The following is a 10,954-nucleotide window of genomic DNA, read 5'->3' on the forward strand; positions in this document are numbered from 1 at the left end:
TATCACAAAACTATCTGTTGCCGATAATTTCAGTGCTTGCAGGGAATACCTTGTTGAAAACCGCTTGTCATTTCCTTCTGCTCCTCATTGGGTTCGACACTCTAACTTATAGAAAGGACTACAAGAGATCCCCTATACTTGTGGGTCATCATTATGTTTATAGACCTATGCCCTTTGCTTTATGCAATGCACATGCTACCTTTCAAAGATGTATGACTGCTATATTCTCTGACTTTTATGGATAGTCTATTGAGATTTTCATGGATGACTTCTCTATTTATGGGGCTCATGGTTAGGAGTGTACCGATTGGTGAGAAGCTCTTCATAGGAGGAGACCTCAATGGCCACGTGGGTACATCTAACACAGGTTTTGAAGGGGCGCATGGGGGCTTTGGCTATGGCATCAGGAATCAAGAAGGAGAAGATGTCTTAAGCTTTGCTCTAGCCTACAACATGATTGTAGCTAACACCCTCTTTAGAAAGAGAGAATCACATCTGGTGACTTTTAGTAGTGGCCAACACTCTAGCCAGATTGATTTCATCCTCTCGAGAAGAGAAGATAGGCGTGCGTGCCTAGACTGTAAGGTGATACCTGGGGAGAGTGTTGTACCCCAGCATAAGCTGGTGGTTGCTGACTTCCGCTTTCGGATTCGTGTCCAGCGGGATAAGCGTGCCAAGGTCGCTAGAACGAAGTGGTGGAAGCTCAAGGGGGAGGTAGCTCAGGTGTTCAAGGAGAGGGTATTTAAGGAGGGCCCTTGGGAGGAAGGAGGGGATGCGGACAATGTGTGGATGAATATGGCGACTTGCATTCGTAAGGTGGCCTCGGAGGAGTTTGGAGTGTCCAGGGGAAGGAGAAGCGAAGATAAGGATACCTGGTGGTGGAATGATGATGTCCAGAAGGCGCTTAAAGAGAAGAAAGATTGCTTCAGACGCCTATACCTGGATAGGAGTGTAGACAACATAGAGAAGTACAAGATGGCGAAGAAGGCCGCAAAGCGAGCTGTTGGTGAAGCAAGGGGTCGGGCATATGAGGACCTCTACCAACGGTTAGGCACGAAGGAAGGTGAAATGGACATCTATAAGATGGCTAAGATCCGGGAGAGGAAGACGAGGGATATTGGCCAAGTCAAATGCATCAAGGACGGAGCAGGCCAACTCTTGGTGAAGGACGAAGAGATTAAGCATAGATGGCGGGAGTACTTCGACAAGCTGTTCAATGGGGAGAATGAGAGTTCTACCATTGAACTGAATGACTCCTTTGATGAGACCAACATGCGTTTTGTGCGGCGCATCCAGGAGTCTGAGGTGAAGGAGGCTTTAAAAAGGATGAAAGGAGGCAAGGCGATGGGCCCTGATTGTATCCCCATTGAGGTGTGGAAAGGTCTCGGGGACATAGCGATAGTATGGCTAACCAAGCTTTTCAACCTCATTTTTCAGGCAAACAAGATGCCAGAAGAATGGAGACGGAGTATATTAGTACCAATCTTCAAGAACAAGGGGGATGTTCAGAGTTGTACTAATTACCGTGGAATTAAGCTGATGAGCCATACAATGAAGCTATGGGAGAGAGTCATTGAGCACCGCTTAAGAAGAATGACAAGCGTGACCAAAAATCAGTTTGGTTTCATGCCTGGGAGGTCGACCATGGAAGCCATTTTCTTGGTACGACAACTTATGGAGAGATATAGGGAGCATAAGAAGGACTTGCATATGGTGTTCATTGACTTGGAGAAGGCCTATGATAAGATACCGCGGAATGTCATGTGGTGGGCCTTGGAGAAACACAAAGTCCCAGCAAAGTACATTACCCTCATGAAGGACATGTACAATAATGTTGTGACAAGTGTTCGAACAAGTGATGTCGACACCGATGACTTCCCGATTAAGATAGGACTGCATCAGGGGTCAGCTTTGAGCTCTTTTTGCATTGGTGATGGATGAGGTCACAAGGGGTATACAAGGAGATATCCCATGGTGTATGCTCTTTGCGGATGATGTGGTGCTAGTTGACGATAGTCGGATGGGGGTAAATAGGAAGTTAGAGTTATGGAGACAAACCTTGGAATCGAAAGGGTTTAGGCTTAGTAGAACTAAAACCGAGTACATGATGTGCGGTTTCAGTACTACTAGCTGTGAGGAGGAGGAGGTTAGCCTTGATGGCCAGGTGGTACCTCGGAAGGACACCTTTCGGTATTTGGGGTCAATGTTGCAGGAGGATGGGGGTATTGATGAAGATGTGAACCATCGAATCAAAGCCGGATGGATGAAGTGGCGCCAAGCTTCTGGCATTCTCTGTGACAAGAGAGTGCCACAAAAGCTAAAAGGCAAGTTCTACAGGACGGCGGTTCGACCCGCAATGTTGTATAGCGCGGAGTGTTGGCCGACTAAAAGGCGACATGTTCAACAGTTAGGTGTGGCGGAGATGCGTATGTTGAGATGGATGTGTGGCCACACGAGGAAGGATCGAGTCCGGAATGATGATATACGAGATAGAGTTGGGGTAGCACCAATTGAGGAGAAGCTTGTCCAACATCGTTTGAGATGGTTTGGGCATATTCAGCGCAGGCCTCCAGAAGCTCCAGTGCATAGCGGACGGCTAAAGCGTGCGGAGAATGTCAAGAGAGGGCGGGGTCGACCGATTTTGACATGGGAGGAGTCCGTTAAGAGAGACCTGAAGGATTGGAGTATCGACAAAGAGCTAGCTATGGACAGGGGTGCGTGGAAGCTTGCTATCCATGTGCCAGAGCCATGAGTTGGTTGCGAGATCTTATGGGTTTCACCTCTAGCCTACCCCAACTTGTTTGGGACTAAAGGCTTTGTTGTTGTTGTTGTTTTTTGTACTTCTCTATTTATGGGAAGTCTTTTGATGATTGTTTAAGAAATATTGAGCGAGTGTTGCAGAGATGTGAACAAACAAATCTTGTCTTGAATTGGGAGAAGTGCCATGATAACCCACAAGTATAGGGGATCGTTTGTAGCCTTTTTCGATAAATAAGAGTGTCGAACCCAACGAGGAGCTAAAGGTAGAACAAATATTACCTCAAGTTCTATCAACCACCGATACAACTCTAGGCACACTTGACGTCTACTTTATCGAAAACAAGTATGAAACTAGTTTGTAGGTGTGATGCTAGAACTACTTTGCAAGAATAAAACTAGAAGTACTTTGCAATATAATAAAAGTTAGGTGTTTAGTAAAAGGGTTTTTGTCAACAAGAAAGTTATTTGTCCTTAGGCAATCGATAACAAGTACCGGTAATCATTCTTGCAATTCTACATGAGGGAGAGGCATGAGCTAACATACTTTCTCTACTTCAATCATTTGCACTTATGATTGGAACTCTAGAAAGCATCCGCAACTACTAAAGATCATTAAGGTCGTGAAACCCAACCATAGCATTAAATATCAAGTCCTCTTTATCCCATACGCCATAGCCCACCTACTCGGGTTTAAGCTTCTGTCACTCCCGCAACCCACCATAAGCGAACCATGAACATATTGCAACACCCTATAGTGGGGGCCCCTCACGTTTGTGCAAGAACGGAGGGCACCATAGGACAACACCATAAATAAAATATACAATCATACCAACCAAGATCACGATTAACCCACAGGACAAAACAGATCTACTCAAACATCATAGGATAACCATAGATCATTGGGAAATAATATATGGAGTTGAGCACCATGTTTAAGTAGATATTACAACGGGGAGAAGAGGTGTTACACCGCTGCATAGAGGGGGGAGACTTGGTGTTGACGGTAGCAAGATTGTTGATGTAGATCGTCGTCTCGATCGTTGCCCCGCTGGCACTCCAGCGCCACCGAGAGCGAGGGGGAGAGAGACCCCCTACTTGTTCTTCTTCATTGGCCTTCACCCTAGATGGGGAGGAGAATTCCCCCTTTGGTCCATGGTCTCCTATGGCGGCGGAGGAATGGGAGCCCCTCCGAGATTGGATCTCCCTCTCTGTTCTCTTCTGTTTCGCGCTCCCTAGATCTGGTCGAAAACCATTTCTTATATTCTGGGAGATCCATAACTCCGATTGCGCTGAGATTTTAACACAATTTTTTTTCGGATATAAGCTTCCTTGCGCCCGAAGTAGAGCTCCAACCGACGTATGAGGTGAGCACAACCCACCACAACATGCCTGGCTCAAGGGTGGTGCACTGGTGTCTTGTGCCCTGTGTGGGCCTCCGTTCGCGGTGATTCCAACTCCCAAAAATCACATATATTCCAAAATAATTCTCCGTAAAATTTTATTGCATTGGGACTTCATTTGATATGGATATTCTATGATACAAAAACATGCAACAAACATGAACTGGCATGGGAACTGGATCAATAGGTTAGTCCAATAAATCATATAAAAAGTTGCCAAAAGTATGTAAAAGTTGTATAATACTGGCATGAAACAATAAAAAATTATAGATACAATGGAGACATATCAGGATCCCCAAGCTTAATTCCTATTCGTCCTCGAGTAGGTAAATGATAAAAAAAGATAATTTTTGATGTGGAATGCTACCTAACATAAACTTGATCATATGTCTAGTCATGGCATGAATATTGAGACATAAGTGATTCAAAGCAATAATCTATAATTTGACATAAAGTATCAATACTCAGGCATCCCAACAAACAATCATGTCTTTAAAAAATATCAACGCTAAAGAAAGCTATCCCTACAAAATCATATAGTCTTGTCATGCTCTATCTTCTTAACACAAATTATTATCATGCACAACCCCGATGACAAGCCGAGCAATTGGTTCATACTTGTTAATGCGCTTCAGCTTTTTCAACTCTCACGCAATACATGAGCGCAAGCCATGGATATAGCACTATGGGTGGAATCGAGTATGATGATAGGGGTAAATATAAAGAAGACAAAAAAGTAAGAAAGTCTCATATCGACGCGGCTAACCAACAGGCTATGGAGATGCCCATTAATTGATATCAATGCGAGGAGTAGGGATTGTCATGCAACGAATGCACTAAGAGCTATAAGTGTATGAAAGCTCAATATGAAAACTAAGTGGGTGTGCATCTAATCCTATAATGAAAAATTCCCACTAGTATATGAAAGTGACAACATAGGAGACTCTCCATATGAAAAAAGATGGTGCTAATTTGAAGCACAAGTGTGGTAAAGGACACTAACAATGCCCCTTCTCTCTTTGTTTATTTATATTTTTTATTTTCTTTTTTTCTTTCTTTTCCTTTTTTTCTTTTTCTTTCTCTCTTATTGTCCGGAGTCTCATCCCGACTTGTGGGGGAACCATAGTCTCCATCATCCTTTCCTCACTGGGACACTACTCTAAAAATGAATAAGGATGATCATCACACTTCTATTTACTTATAACTCAAAAGAAATAAAAATTACAACTCGATACCTATGACAAAGTATGACTCTATATGAATGCCTCTGGCATGTACCAGGATGTGCAATGATCTAGCATAACATGTATGAAAAATGATGAACGGTGGCTGAGCCACAATTACTATGTCAGCTATATGATCATGCAAAGCAATATGACAATGAATGCTCAAGTCATCAAACGGAAGCGGTGGAAGTTGCATGGCAATATATCTCGGAATGGCCATGGAAAAGCCATTATAAGTAGGTATGGTGGCTGTTTTGAGGAAGATATAATAAGGCTTATGTGTGATAGAGTGTATCATATCACGGGGTTTGGATGCACCTGCGAAGTTTGCACCACGTCTTGATGTGACAAAGGGCAATGCACGGTACCGTAGAGGCTAGCAAATTGCGGAAAGGTAAGAGTGCGTATAATCCATGGACTCACATTAGTCATAAAGAACTCATATACTTATTGCAAAAGTTTATTAGCCCTCGAAGCAAAGTACTACTACGCATGCCCCTAGGGGGATAGATTGGTAGGAAAAGACCATCGCTCGTCCCCGACCGCCACTCATAAGGAAGACAATCAATAATAAATCATGCTCCAACATCATAGCATAACGAGAGACTATACATGCATGCTTCGGGAATCACAAACCTTAACACCAATATTCTTACTAAACAAAACCATTTACTAGTACCTCCCACATATTCCATCTCTATATCGCAAAACTATTGCAAGAAATCAAACATATCGTATTCAGCGATCCATAAGTTTTATGTAGGATTTTATGACTAACCATGCAATTGACCAATTCCTTTTGACTCTCCCAATAGATCTAAGTGAAGCATGAGAGTTTAATTCTTTCTACAAAAGACCACGCTCTAATAAATATAAGTGAAGCAAAAGAGCATTCTTCAAATAACGGTTTTCTATGTGAAGAGAAACAGGCAATCCAAACTTCAAATGATATAAGTGAAGCACATGAAGCATTCTATAAAGCCATACTCAAAAGATATGAGTGAAGTGCAATGAGCATTCTATAAATCAACCATGGACTATCTCATACCAGCATGGTACATGAAACAAAATTGAAAACTAAACACAAAAGACGCTCCAAGATTTACACATATCACGTGAACGAAACGAATCCGAAAACATACCGATACTTGTTGAAGAAAGATGGGATGCCTTCTGGGGCATCCCCAAGCTTAGACGCTTGAGTATCCTTGAATATTTACTTAGGGTGCCTTGGGCATCCCCAAGCTTGAGCTCTTGCCACTCCTTCTCCTCACATCGAGACCTCCTCGATCTTCGAACACTTCATCCACACAAAACCTAACCGAACTTTTAGTGGCGGGGTTAGTGAACATGACAATGAAATCCCATCATGTACTGCCGTAACATCATTGTATAATTATAAACAAACATTACCCACTGTATGCTATCACAATTCTATGGCCCCAAGTCAAGGAGGCTTCAACAAGAATTCAAACATATGCAAATAATGAAGCTATAACAGCAATCTGTAAAGATTTGAATATCCACCATACTTCTATAACTCAAAAAATTCTGAAAATACTAGGAAAAATAAACATTTTGTATAGAAAGACAGAGCAAAAGGTTTCAGAACCATTTGACGTTCCAGTAAAAAATGTAAAATCGCGCACTACATCAAAAGTTTCTATTTTGCACCGCACAAACCAACAAGCAATTTAAACATCCTAAAGGCAAACCTTGGCATATTATTTTTATAATACAATGGAATTGTACAAGGGGATAATTATTTTGTTGACAATTTTCTGTAATTAAGATTCACAAAGTTTCCGTGAGCATGAACAAAGTTCAAGGAGCTCACCCACTTCAACAATGCTTGTCTCACTCACTTTCACTTTCCTTTTTGAAAAGTTTTGTGTTCCCCTCTATATTTTTTGGTTTTTAAACTTTATAAAAGCACTCAATAGAAATAAATGACTCTCTAAAACTTCCAGGTTGTCTCCCTGACAGCGCTATCTTTAAAGCCATTAAGCTAGGCATAAAAGTGCTCAAGTAATGAATCCACCTGGATCCCAAGGTATATCAAAGCCAATTTGAATCAACAATGATTTAGCATTTAGTAGTGAGCACAAAGCAACATATATCAAGCAATGACGAAGTCTAACTCTCTTCCTATGCATTGGCATGTCATACAGGAACAATTCATGCACATCAAGTAAAGGCCAATACATAGCATAAGAAGTTTCTGGCAATTCTTTCGTGTTGGAAACATAGAGAGGCGGAGGTGTAGTTCCTCTCTCATAATAATTGCAAGTAGGAGAAGCAAGCACTTGCATATTATATTCATCAAAATCATCATGTGTAATGGAAAAAGGCAACCCATCAATATAATACTTAACAAGAGCAAACTTCTCCGATATAGTGTAGTTGGGAGAATTCAAAAAGATAATAGGACTAGCATATGTGGGTGCAATAGCAACAATGTCATTCTTAACATAAGGAACTATAGCAAGTTCATCTCCATAAGCATAATTCATATTGGCATCTTGGCCACAAGCATAGCAAGCATCAATTTCATCAAAAAGGGATATTTCAAATGAATCAACGGGATCATAGCAATTATCATAGCATTCATCCTTCGGTAAGAACGAAGGGGCATTAAATATGTATGGGTTGAAGAGTTACTCTCATTAGAAGGTGGGAACGGGTAGCTAATCCGCTCTTCCTCCGTTTGTTCTTCGCTCTCCTCATCATCTTTTTCATCCAATGAGCTCACAGTTTCATCAATTTCTTCTTCCATAGACTCCTGCAAAATATTAGTCTCTTCTTGGACAGTGGAGTTATTCTCAATAAATACATCAATATCGTAATTGTATTTATAATTACCATAGCAATATTTAAGGATGGAAAGATTTTCAGGTCTATAAACTGAATCATCAAAATCTTCAAACTTTTCAAACAAAGATTCAATTTCATATGCACCCTTAAAAGCAACAAATTCTTCTATTCGTTACACATCATAGTAATCATATATACCACTAGCATAAGAAGCTAAGGTTTCATTATCATTAAATTTGCATGAAAAGGGAAAATGTGGAGCATTCATCCTAGAGCAACAAGTATAATCATATCTAGAACATAGATTCCAAGCATACCACTTCAATATATGAATTTAATCCCATAACAATTTCCCTTTATGAGTCAAGCGATAATCCCTAAAGTATTCACGTTGATCCAACGTTACTCCCATTATATAGTTGAATGGGGTTTTCTCAGGATTATCAAAGTAGGGCATAATATCTTTCATATAACAAGCATCGAAGGTTTTAGGAGGTTCCCCATCTCCATGAGTAGCAGGTACAACTAATTTTTTTGGTGTTTCGTGTTCCATATCCATAACTAAAGATAGAGAACAACTTAGAACAGGAAATAAAAACTACTTAGGGATAAATCAAACAAGCACACACGAGAATATTCACCCCATGCTATAACTCCCCGGCAACGGTGCTAGAAAAAGGTCTTGATAACCCATAAGTATAGGGGATCGTTTGTAGCCTTTTTCGATAAATAAGAGTGTCGAACCAAACGAGGAGCTAAATGTAGAACAAATATTCCCTCAAGTTCTATCGATCACCGATACAACTCTACACACACTTGACGTCTGCTTTATCGAAAACAAGTATGAAACTAGTTTGTAGGTGTGATGCTAGAACTAATTTGCAAGAATAAAATTAGAAGTCTTTGCAAGATAATAAAAGTTAGGTGTTCAGTAAAAGGTTTTTTTTCAACAAGAAAGTTATTTGTCCCTAGGCAATCGATAACAAGTACCAGTTATCATTCTTGCAATTCTACATGAGGGGGAGGCATGAGCTAACATACTTTCTCTACTTGGATCATATGCATTTATGATTGGAACTCTAGCAAGCATCTGCAACTACTAAAGATCATTAAGGTCGTGAAACCCAACCATAACATTAAGTATCAAGTCTTCTTTATCCCATATGCCATAGCCCACCTACTTGGGTTTAAGCTTCTGTCACTCTCGCAACCCACCATAAGCGAACCATGAACATATTGAAAAAACCTACAGAGGGGCCCCTCATGTTTGCCCGAGAATGGAGGGCACCATAGGACAACACCGTAAATAAAATATACAATCATACCAACCAAGATCACGATTAACCCACATGACAAAATAGATCTACTCAAACATATCATAGGATAACCATAGATCATTGGGAAATAATATATGGAGTTGAGCACCATGTTTAAGTAGAGATTACAACGGGGAGAAGAGGTGTTACACCGCTGCATAGAGGGGGGGAGTTGGTGTTGACAGTAGCAAGATTGTTGATGCAGACCGTCGTCTCGATCGTTGCCCCGGCGGCACTCCGGCGCCACCGGGGGCAAGGGGGAGAGAGCCCCCCTACTTCTTCTTCTTCATTGGCCTCCCCCCTAGATGGGGAGGAGAATTCCCCCTCTGGTCCATGGTCTCCTATGGCGGATAAGGGGCGGGAGCCCCTCCGAGATTAGATCTCCCTCTCTGTTCTCTTCTATCTCGCGCTCCCCAGATCTGGCCGAAAACCGTTTCTTATATTCCGGGAGATCAGTAACTTCAATTGCGTTGAGATTTTAACATGATTTTTTCCGGATATAAGCTTCCTTGCACCTGAAGTAGAGCTCCAACCGACGTACGAGGTAAGCACAACCCACCACCACGATCCTAGCTCAGGGGTGGTGCGCTAGTGTATTGTGCCATGTGTGGGCCTCCGTTTGCAGTGATTCCAACTCCCAAAAATCACATATATTCGAAAATAATTCTCCATAAAAATTTATTGCATTTGGACTTCATTTGATATGGATATTCTGTGATACAAAAACTTGCAAAAAACAGGAACTGGCACGGGCACTGGATCAATAGGTTAGTCCAATAAATCATATAAAAATTTGCCAAAAGTATGTAAAAGTTGTATAATATTGGCATGAAACAATCAAAAATTATAGATACGACGGAGACGTATCATGCCACTTTATGGTTAATGAAGGTATTGTTTTGGGCCATAAAATTCTGAGTGGGGTATTTAAGTGGACAAAGCTAAGGTTGATGCTATTGAGAAATGCCATGCCCTAAAGATATCAAAGGTATTCGTAGTTTCCTAGGTCATGTTGGTTTCTATAAGAGATTTATCAAAGAGTTTTCTAAAATTTCTAGGCCTCTTACAAATCTTTTGCAAAAGGATGTTCCGTTTTGTTTTTGATGATGATTGTTTAGAAGCCTTCAAAACACTCAAGAAAGCCTTTTCTGCACCTATTGTTCAACCACCTGATTGGAACTTGCGTTTTGAAATTATGTGTGATGCTAGTGATTATGTTGTTGGTGTTGTTCTAGGACAAAGAGTTGATAAGAAACTAAATGTTATTCATTATGCTAGTAAAACTCTAGACAGTGCTCAAAGAAATTATGCTACTACTGAAAAAGAATTCCTAGTAGTGGTGTTTGCTTGTGATAATTTTAGATCTTACATTGTTGATTCAAAAGTAATTGTTCACACCGATCATGCTGCTATAAAATATCTTATGGAAAATAAAGAT

This window comes from Triticum dicoccoides, chromosome 7A (assembly GCF_002162155.2).
Source record: "Triticum dicoccoides isolate Atlit2015 ecotype Zavitan chromosome 7A, WEW_v2.0, whole genome shotgun sequence".
Classification (NCBI taxonomy): domain Eukaryota; kingdom Viridiplantae; phylum Streptophyta; class Magnoliopsida; order Poales; family Poaceae; genus Triticum; species Triticum dicoccoides.